The following is a 9,561-nucleotide window of genomic DNA, read 5'->3' as shown; positions in this document are numbered from 1 at the left end:
CGCCCGGCCCTACCCGGCCCAGCGCCGCGCGCTCCTCTCCGGCCGGTGCCCACCGCGCGGAGGGGCTCGGCCGGAGCTCCCAGCTCTGGCGACGCCTGTCCGGAGCTTCACGGGGGCCCTGGAGACCCGAGAGCGTTGCTTGATGAGAGTGGCTCTCTCCTCCCGGGCTACTCCAACCTGACATTCACCCGCAGCCCACGTTCTGTTGTCCTGGTCAGCTGGAGAAGGCTTGTATCCAGAAGCATGTCTGCGAGGCACAACAGCCTGCGACGGCGGGTTCCCAGCGGATGCATTCCCTGCGTGGGGGTGCAAGAAAGTGTGAAGTTAAGCAAGTTTCGCTCATCGAAGGACTTTAGGAAGAGTCCTTTAGTTTATTGACTTCCTCGCCCCTCTCCCTAAGAATGGTTGCAGGTGCTCTCTGGCCTAGGGCGTGTGTGCTGTCTCAGGCGTCTGGACCACTGGAGCGGAGTTTTGAGTGTCACAAGCCGATGACAAGGCAAGCGTCCTGAATTATTAACAGAGGTTTTGATGCCTGGGGCCTAGAGCATCCTTAGGGGACAACTTGGTATCTATAAGGTCTGATAATTATTCTGTGCCCCAGCGAAGCCTAGCTTGGTGGTGAAGGAGCTTGGGTACTTAATGCATCCTGTGTGCTAGATTTCATCTCTGATGATTAGATTGAAGTGTTTGTGAGGGGAAATAGAGAAAGGGTGCCTTACTTTTCAGATCCCGAATGTGTGGGAAGAGGAGTGAGTTCCTGCAGGAGTGATTAGGCTTTTTTCTTATACCCAATTAAAACTGATTACTCACAAATATATGTGATTTCCCATTGCTTGGGTACTCATGTTTGCGAACACTGTTAGGATTTTAGCCTACTGAACGCCTTGTGCCTTAACTCCTCAGACACACACCTCTACTTGAGTTCAATGTCTCAGATCTCACTCTGGGGCCTCCTTTCTTTTGCTACATCCATGACTCTAAGTACTAGTGCTCTTCAAAGAGTATTCATTTTTGTTGGAGTTTTACAAAAGTATTTGTCTGTTTAGGCTGCTGTAACAAAATACCATAGACTGTGTGGCTTGTAGGCCTATTCCTCACAGTGAGCCTATTCCTCACAGTGCTGGACCCTGGAAAGTCCAAGATCAAGATGTAGGCAGATTCTGTGTCTGGTGAGAACCAATCTCTGACTTGTGGACTGCTGTCTTTTTGCTGTGTCCTCGCATGGTGGAAGATGCAATTGAGCTCTCTTATAAGGACATTACTCCCATTCATGAGGGAGGGCTCCACTTTCATGACCTAAGTACCTTCCAAAGATTCTACCACTTAATATCATCACCGTGAAAGTCAACATAGGAGTTTGGTGGAGACATAGACATTCCATCCATTGCTGTATTGGTCCTCGACTGATAAAAATAAAAGTCCTTCACCAAAAATGGTTTGAGCAGCAATGAAGTTTATAAATGTATACCCTCAGGTCTGGCCTATCACAGAGCTCTGGTCCTCAGTTTACCTTTATTCCTCCACTTGAAGGCTGATTATTATAACACTTGATTTTTATTGAACATTACTACATGCTAGGTACTGATCTAAGTTCTTTTCATATATTTCTTTTTCTCTGTTCACAACAATCTTACAAGGTAGATACTATTATTATCATGTTTAACAGACATCTCAGAAGCAGAACTCTGAGTATCACCCTCTCCAAGCCTGTTCCTTTTCAAATTGTTCTACTCAGTGAATCCAAAAATTTAGAAGTCATCTTTGTTTTGTTTCTTTCCTTCATCCACACATCAAATTAATTAGCGAGTCATGGTTTCTCCACATCCACTCCAAAATTCATCCCCAGTTCATCCACTTGGCTCCATCTCCATTGCTATAACCTTAGCCCAAGCCAATATCACCTCTCACCTGTACGACCGCAAAAACCTCCTATTTTGTTTCATTGTTTCTATCTCCATTGCCCCAAGCAACACTCTTTCCAAACACCAGCTGAGTGCTCTTTTGAAAACGTAACCGGATCTTGCCACACTTTTGTCTAAAACTCTCCAGAAAGTTTTTATTGTTCTTCGAATACAACTCATTATTCTTCTCACAGCCTAGAAGGTTCTATAAAATATTGTTCCCATCTAGTTCTCTTCTATCATCTTCCCGTAGACCATAACTATGAGGAGGATGCCCCAAAAACTTGGAATTATCTTTTGGAGGGTGAGCTCCTTAGAGTACACAGTACAGGCTTCTCCTGCTAAGTAAGTGTTCTAGGAATTCATTGGCATTAATATACCATATAGTATTGTAAGAGGCTGCATTCGGATTCAGTGAATTTTTTTGGAGTTCTTTCAACATGTTTGCCCATTTCATGATGGATGATTTAGGAGTGCACCTACCCACACCACACTGTGTTCAGCAGTTCTTGACCAAAATGGCATGACCCCTGTACCCTACACCCTTCCTTTTGACCTGATCTCACCCCAAGTGATTTTTTGTTTTGTTTTGTTTTGTTTCCCTGAATGAAAAAGTCCTCATTTTGCCAATGTGGAAGAGGTGTAACAAAAAATGGCAGAAGTACTAAAAGACATTAAAACTGATGAGTTCAAAAACTGTTTGGGGTAGTGGAAAAAGTGTCTCGATAAGTGTATTGCATCAAGTGGAGAGTACTTTGAAGGTGACAGATGTTTGAACACATAAGTGCACAATTTTTAATAAATAAATTCAGTTTTGGGAGGGTCCTTCCTTGTATATGTGTTCTAGCCACATACACCCACTTCTTTAACATTCTTGAATAAATCTAGCTTGTAGTGTTTGTTGTTCTTTCTGTCTGGAACCCTCTCCCTCTAGATCTTTGCATAGGAGTTCTCTTAACGTGGTATAGGTGTCTGCTCAAATATCATCTCTTCTGAAAGGCTTGATTTGACAACCCAATCTAATCTTCCCCCGGACATTCTTTCCTGTTGAATCCCCTTGTTTTATTTTCTTTTAACACTTTTCACTATCCAACTCAGCTTGGATTGATTTGTGTACTTGTTTATTTTCTCCCCAGCCCCTGCTAGAATAAAGTATCTTAAGAGCTTTGCCTTCACTTTTCACTGTGTCATCTCTAGTGCCCAGAAAAAGATTTGACACATAGTATATACTCAGTAAATATTTAGTGAATGAATAAAGGACAGATTTGAATGAATAAATAGCATGCTTAGAAAAAGTGTTTTTTAAAAATTTCATGTTGATGCTTCTTCTTCTTGAAATCTAATTGCTGCCTGTCAGAATCTGTTGTTTTCCAGAAGTTCACAGATAGACCACATTGTTTCCTCTGTCCAGCCTATCACAGATGGCTCCATGTGGTGGTGACACACATTTAAACTAGATGCCAGAATAAGGTTCCCAGAATCAACTTTAAAACAAACATATTCAATTTTCTAAAAAGTGAGAGATCCTTAGCTCTGTGAATTCCCTAAATTGTAATAATGGCTGTTTCGGCAATGTTTACACTTATGGCAACTTGGCTATTCTGCCATTCATGTACCTGCTGAAGTCAAATATAACTTCTCAGTGACTTTCTTTCATGGTTGTATGTGTGTGTGTGTGTGTGTGTGTGTGTGTGTGTGTGTAACCCCGCATGTGTTAGCCAGAATCTTCAATAATAATGTTCTAGGAACTGGACATTTTACCTACCATCTGAGAGTTGACTAGATGGATGTAAACAACCACGGAGTTAGTGATCTTCACCTTGTAGAGTTTGATAACTTGAAGTTTTTGCATATGTTTTAATGATATGATTTGAGTTTGTCCTCTCCAAAACTGACATTGAAACTTGATCCCGAATGTGGCAGTATTGGGAGGTGGGGGCCTAGCAAGAGGTGTCTGGGTCATGGGAGTGGCTCCCTCATTAATGGCTTAGTGAAGTTCTTAAGTGAGTGAGTGAACCCTTGCTCTGTGGAGATGGCCTTAGCTCTCACAAGAATGAATTAACTCCTTCAAGAGTGGGTTGTTTTAAAGCCAGGATGTCCCTCCAGTTTGGTCTCTTCATATGTGTCTGCTTTGTCTTTGACCTTCTCCATCAGAAGCCAGGATTATGCCTCTGAATTTCCCGGACTGCATAACTGTGAGCACGATAAACCTCTTTTCTTGATAAAACACTCTGCCTCAGGTATTCTGTTATAGCAACACTAACCAAACTAGGACACTCAGTGTTAGGAAATATCTGCAATACCACTGACATTGAGTGATAAGTTGGTCAATAATTCAATTTTTAAACCTTATTAATGTCTGCTGTGTGCCTGGCATGAAGTCTTCAATTTTTTGCAAAAACTGTAAATGTTATATAAAATTATTTGACTCAGAAATAGATGTTAGTTCATTTTGGCAATGGGGATTCCTTCTCTACTTTTTATACAGAATTTCAGAGCTCATTGGGGTAGTCATCATAAACAGCTGTGCGGTAATGGTGACAAGCAGCATTTGATCACGAGCATTTCCATACCATAATGAATATGTTTTTCAAGTAGAGAGAACCTGGACACAGCGGCAATTTTGGTATAATGGATTCATAGTAAGGCTGGGAGCAGATTTTCAGACAGGATATTTGCAGACCGAAGATACTGGAAAAGGGCAGAACATCAAAATATTTAGAATGCATTTACTCATAATTAGGGGTATGTGTCATCATTAGGAGACCTGGGTCTACCTCAGTGAGTTTGTACCCTTCAAAGGTTTTTTCCAGGAAGAAACCACAGAGCATTTAACATTTTTATTTTCACGTGCTTATTTATTTCAAATATACTTTTTAAAAAAAAGCGGTATAAAAGAAAAAAAAATGTGTGGTTGAATCTAGGAAACCCTGACTGCTCCAGTCAGACAAACTTCTCCAGGGTAGAGTGTAGGAGGATAATTAGAATATGAATGCTTAAGCACACTTTTTCTATACTTTCAGTAAACAGGAGTAAACATGTTTCTCCAACTGGTTTTAATCAAACCTTTGAGACAGGCTCTTCCTAGGGAATTTATTTAAATGGAAAATACTTGTGTTTCTTCATCAATATTTAAAGAATATAAGAAAGAGGAGAAAAAGAAAAGATAGTCTGCCTCCTCAAAATATAAAACGAAATATAGAGTTTCACATTTTATATGTACTTAATTTTTAAATAGATCATTAGTTATTAATGTCACCCTAATTTTTCACTTCCCAACTTTGAACTTAAAGGCTTGATGTTATTCTTTCAGAATAACAGTTGTAAACTTATATGTCAAGGTCATTGAGTCCACAAAAGTAGATATAAACATCTTCGTGTGTGTGTGTGTGTGTGTGTGTGTGTGTGTGTGTGTGTGTGTGTGTATGTGTGTGTTTTACCAGTCGTGCCCAATTTTGTTTATTATAAATTTCCATAATGGCTTGACAATGTAGAGTTGTTTTTGAGTCACCCTAAACACTTTATAAACATACTCATTGAATGAACCATGCATTTTCACATTTTGTTTGGTTTAACGGGTCTATCATATAATGTTGGATAACAATCTTTCTAGGAAAAAAAAGAAAAACGCTTATCTTACCTAGAGAACATGACAATGTTCAATTATTATAGTCAAATTCTTAGTGGATAGAGCAAAATTCCAGAACTTAATGGTTAAGGCTGTATTATCTTGAAATTTGTGAAAGTCCCTAGAGGATAGTTTCTGGGTGATGAAACAGGTTTCTAACTTGTCAGATCTATTTCTAGGGCCTGATGGAAGTAAAGCTAGAGAGAGGCAGTCATTTATTTTGTAGTGTTTTCCAGTGTTTATACTATCTTTTTGTTCACTGTAGACCAAGTTCAGAAATGTGTAAAGTAAAGGAAGATTTTTATGTATATGTATGTGGAGGGGGTAGTTTTCTAAAGATGCTTAGTGTCTAGAAGGATCTAGGTGACTAATATTCAGTTCTATATTGAAATACACCTAAGTTGCAAACCAGAAGATCTAAACTCACATTGTGAGAGTTTTGTTAAGGACTCCCTTGTTTTTTGATTTTCTGTGAAATATGTTAAAAGTAGTATATGAAAATTCTTTGCATAGTCTTGCCCAAGTCTTCACTCTTCAATATTCATTGAATTTACCCAAACCATATAATTGTCTACTCAAGTTTTATTTGTTTGTTAATCACCCACTCACTTAAAAAAACTCTTAGAAAGCATCTACACTAGCATTGTGGAGAATAGAAATACAGGGGAAACTCTCACCCCTGTTCTTGAGAATTTATAATCCATGTGAAATGGGTTTACATACATTATGCCATCAAAATAAATCAATGAGAACACTTTAGATAATGTGGCATTACCTTTTCTTTCTAGGAGCCTTTGGCCAAAGAATGATGAAAAAAGAATTGTGTGTTTTATAATCAGAACTCTGAACTACACAGCATAGACATTAGGAATGATCGAAGTGGCCTATTGAAGTGACACACTGAGAACTTTCTTTGCTTTACATGGAACTAGTGTTTAATGACTTTGAGATTTGCAATGGGAATTTAAGGAAGGAGAGATTTAGAATATAAGAAATTTAGATAGAAAGTTGCTTGCTATGTTGTTGGTTGACAGCCTCTTAAAAATTTATTTATTAAGCATGCTTAATATGCAAGGAATTTTTCAGGGCTCTACAAAGTTTATATGAATAAATCAGGATGTAAGAAATAAAGTGGCAAGTAACATCTAGTCTAGAGAGATTGTGCTCAGTTTAGTGATCAAGGATAGCTGTGGTCCTTCTAGTGATCTGCAAAGAATGGGACGATTTGCTTATGCTGAGTTGTGTGGAAGGCATTTGAGTTAGAAATCATAATATGGTATCACGATCTTATGTTGGTTCAGCAAGAAAATATAGGAAAGCAATTAGTATGGTTCAGAGTTTTCAGTTACATAGTTATAGTTTTCAGTGTACTTTGAGGCTTATTGTTGTGGGGAGGAGGTTAAAAATCTCAGGTCTAGCAAAGATGTATCATCCCCATACCACCTCTAGTAACTAGTAGTACTGTATTGAATAGGATTCTGAGGCTGCATCTGGAATGAAACAAAAAAGCTTATGGTGATTATTAGCACTGTCTGGTATGCTGTTAGCACATTTGACTAATATCTAAAATATCTGTTCTAGTCAAGGAGATCAAATGTTTTTGAGGAGGGGAAGTCATATACATCAGATTGATAGTCCTTGTAGAACTCTCAAACTATTGTTTTCCCTACAATCTATTAGAATTAGTATTCTGAGAACAACAATTTCACTTGGTAAGTCTGAATAATGAAAGCTGATCAGAATCTTCTCTACATATAAATGTACATAACCTCTATTTTTTCTTAATTCATTCAGCCAGTATTCATTGAGCATCTATTATATGTGGCACCCCCTGTTCCAGGTGCTGGAGCCACACCAAAAAACAAAACAAACAAAGGTCTCTGCTCATATGAGGCTTAGATTCTAGTGATGGAAACAGACAAAAAAATTAATGTAAAAAAGTAAAATATATAGTTAATTATATGATTACAAGTGCTAAGGGGAAAGAGCAAAAAAGGAAAAGAAAATGGGAAGTATGTGTGTATGTGAGTGGAAAGGGGTTCTGAAATTATTTGTAGGGTTGCAAAGAAGATCTTACCAAGAAGGTGATAGTTGCATCAGGATCCGAAGAAAGCAAGGGGCTGATTTTGTGGCTTTCTGGAGAGAGAGATCATTCCAGCAGAGGTAACAGCCAGAGCAAAGACCCTCAGGTGAGAGCATGTTGGTCACAACAGAACAGCAATGAACTCATGAGGGGAGTGGAAAGAGATGAAGTTAGAGAGAGTAAAGGAAGGTGATCATATACCATCTTGTAGCTTAGGAGGTTGGCTTGTATGCCGGGCGAATTGGAGATGTATTGGAGGGTTTTGGATGAGGGACTGCTGTGAAGACAGGCTATTATTTGCAATGCATAAATAACATGACTTTATAAAGAACTGCTAAATATCCACAAGACAGAGACAACAACCAAACAGAAAATGAAGGAGAATGAGAATGGAATGACTCTGGCACTAGGTTAGACTGAGTGGGGAAGGATAGAAGGCAGGAAAGCAGCTGGGGACTATTACAGCTGACTAGACCAGGGATGAAGAAGGAAAGGACCAGAGTCGTAGCAGTGAAAGTGTTAAAGAGTAGTCAGATAATGGCTATGTTTTCCAGGTAGAATTTGTAGGATTTGCTGTTTGGTTATATGATGTAAAATAATTTCAGGACTCAAGGATGACTCCACTGGTGTTGGCCTAATCACAGAAACCTTCCTTTAATAGTGATGTACTTGACTTTCTGCTCCTCGAACCCTCTATTCCCCACAGCTGAGACAAATAAATTACTATGAACAGGCTTAACCAACAGTCCCTGCAGGGCCCCCAGGTACAAAGAGCAAGAGGGATTCCAGACAGAGGAAATACAGAGGGGCCTGGATGCAGAGTCTGTTGGCTCAGCATCTATCAGCCTCTCATGCTGATGCAGCTCTGGCCTTGTATCAGGCTCCAGACCTTGCTCTTTTGTCTCAATTCCTGTGCCTCTGAATGTCTACTTTTGTTGTCTGGGATAGGGTATCCTTATATGGAATGAGGTGCTGTTTTTTTGCTGTACTACTGGCTACCTGCTTCCAAAATCCTTGATGCCAACCACCTGCCTGCCTGGTTTTTCATGTATTTTCCATTGCCAAATCTGTTGACACAGAGCCTGCCTGTCTGCCAGGACATCTGCCTGTCGCCTGTGGCTGGACCTCTGTGATGCTGGCACCTTGCCATCGTGGCCTGGACCTTTGCCCATTGCCCACTGTCACCGTCCCCTAAAGCTCTGTGGCCCTTCTTATGTGTTCAGTTCTCACCAGATCTTGAATGAATTCATTCATTTAAGGAGTCATTCATTCACATTTGCATTTGGGCCTTGAAACTAACATTTACTGAGTGCTAACTGTGTGTCACCTTTTTGTTGGGGACTGCAAATAAAAGCTGGCTAATCTGTAGGTTCTATTCCGTAGGTTCTAGAGAACCTTTCCCTAGAGTCTGGAAAGACATGGGCTAATGAGGAAGACAAGCATGTAAACAACATTTGCAGTGAATTGTGTTAAGTACCCTCAATCTATAATCTTTTGTTTTTCTACAATGGAGACATTTTGCTGCCATACAAAGAGTGTAGCACAGTGTTTCATAACCTGGGATTGGAGGTAATTTGACGAAGGCTGGCCCTCCCACTCACTAACTGAGTATTATTGGTGAGTTAATTTACCTCTAGTTTCTTCATCTTTGAAGTGGAAATAATACTGAATGTCTTATAGGCCTGTTGTCAGAAATAAATAAGATATTCGTGTAGAGTACTTTATCATAACTTCTGACACATACCAAGAACACAATAAACTTTAGCCTGTCTTTGTTTTCTTCTTCTCTGTGTCCTCCTCCTTTTCCTAACAGCCTAAGTGGGAGCAATAGGAACATAGGCAGAGTCCTTGGTAGGAGGAAGCTGCTTTTGATCTCAGTAGCCTAGATAGAAGTCCAGACCTCTCATAGTGACCTGCTCCCTCTCAGTCATAACATTGCTTAGTAATTG

This window comes from Carlito syrichta, unplaced genomic scaffold, assembly GCF_000164805.1.
Source record: "Carlito syrichta isolate Samal-C Ts95f unplaced genomic scaffold, Tarsius_syrichta-2.0.1 Scaffold314291, whole genome shotgun sequence".
NCBI lineage: Eukaryota > Metazoa > Chordata > Mammalia > Primates > Tarsiidae > Carlito > Carlito syrichta.
Note: the sequence above shows the minus strand (reverse complement) of the source record.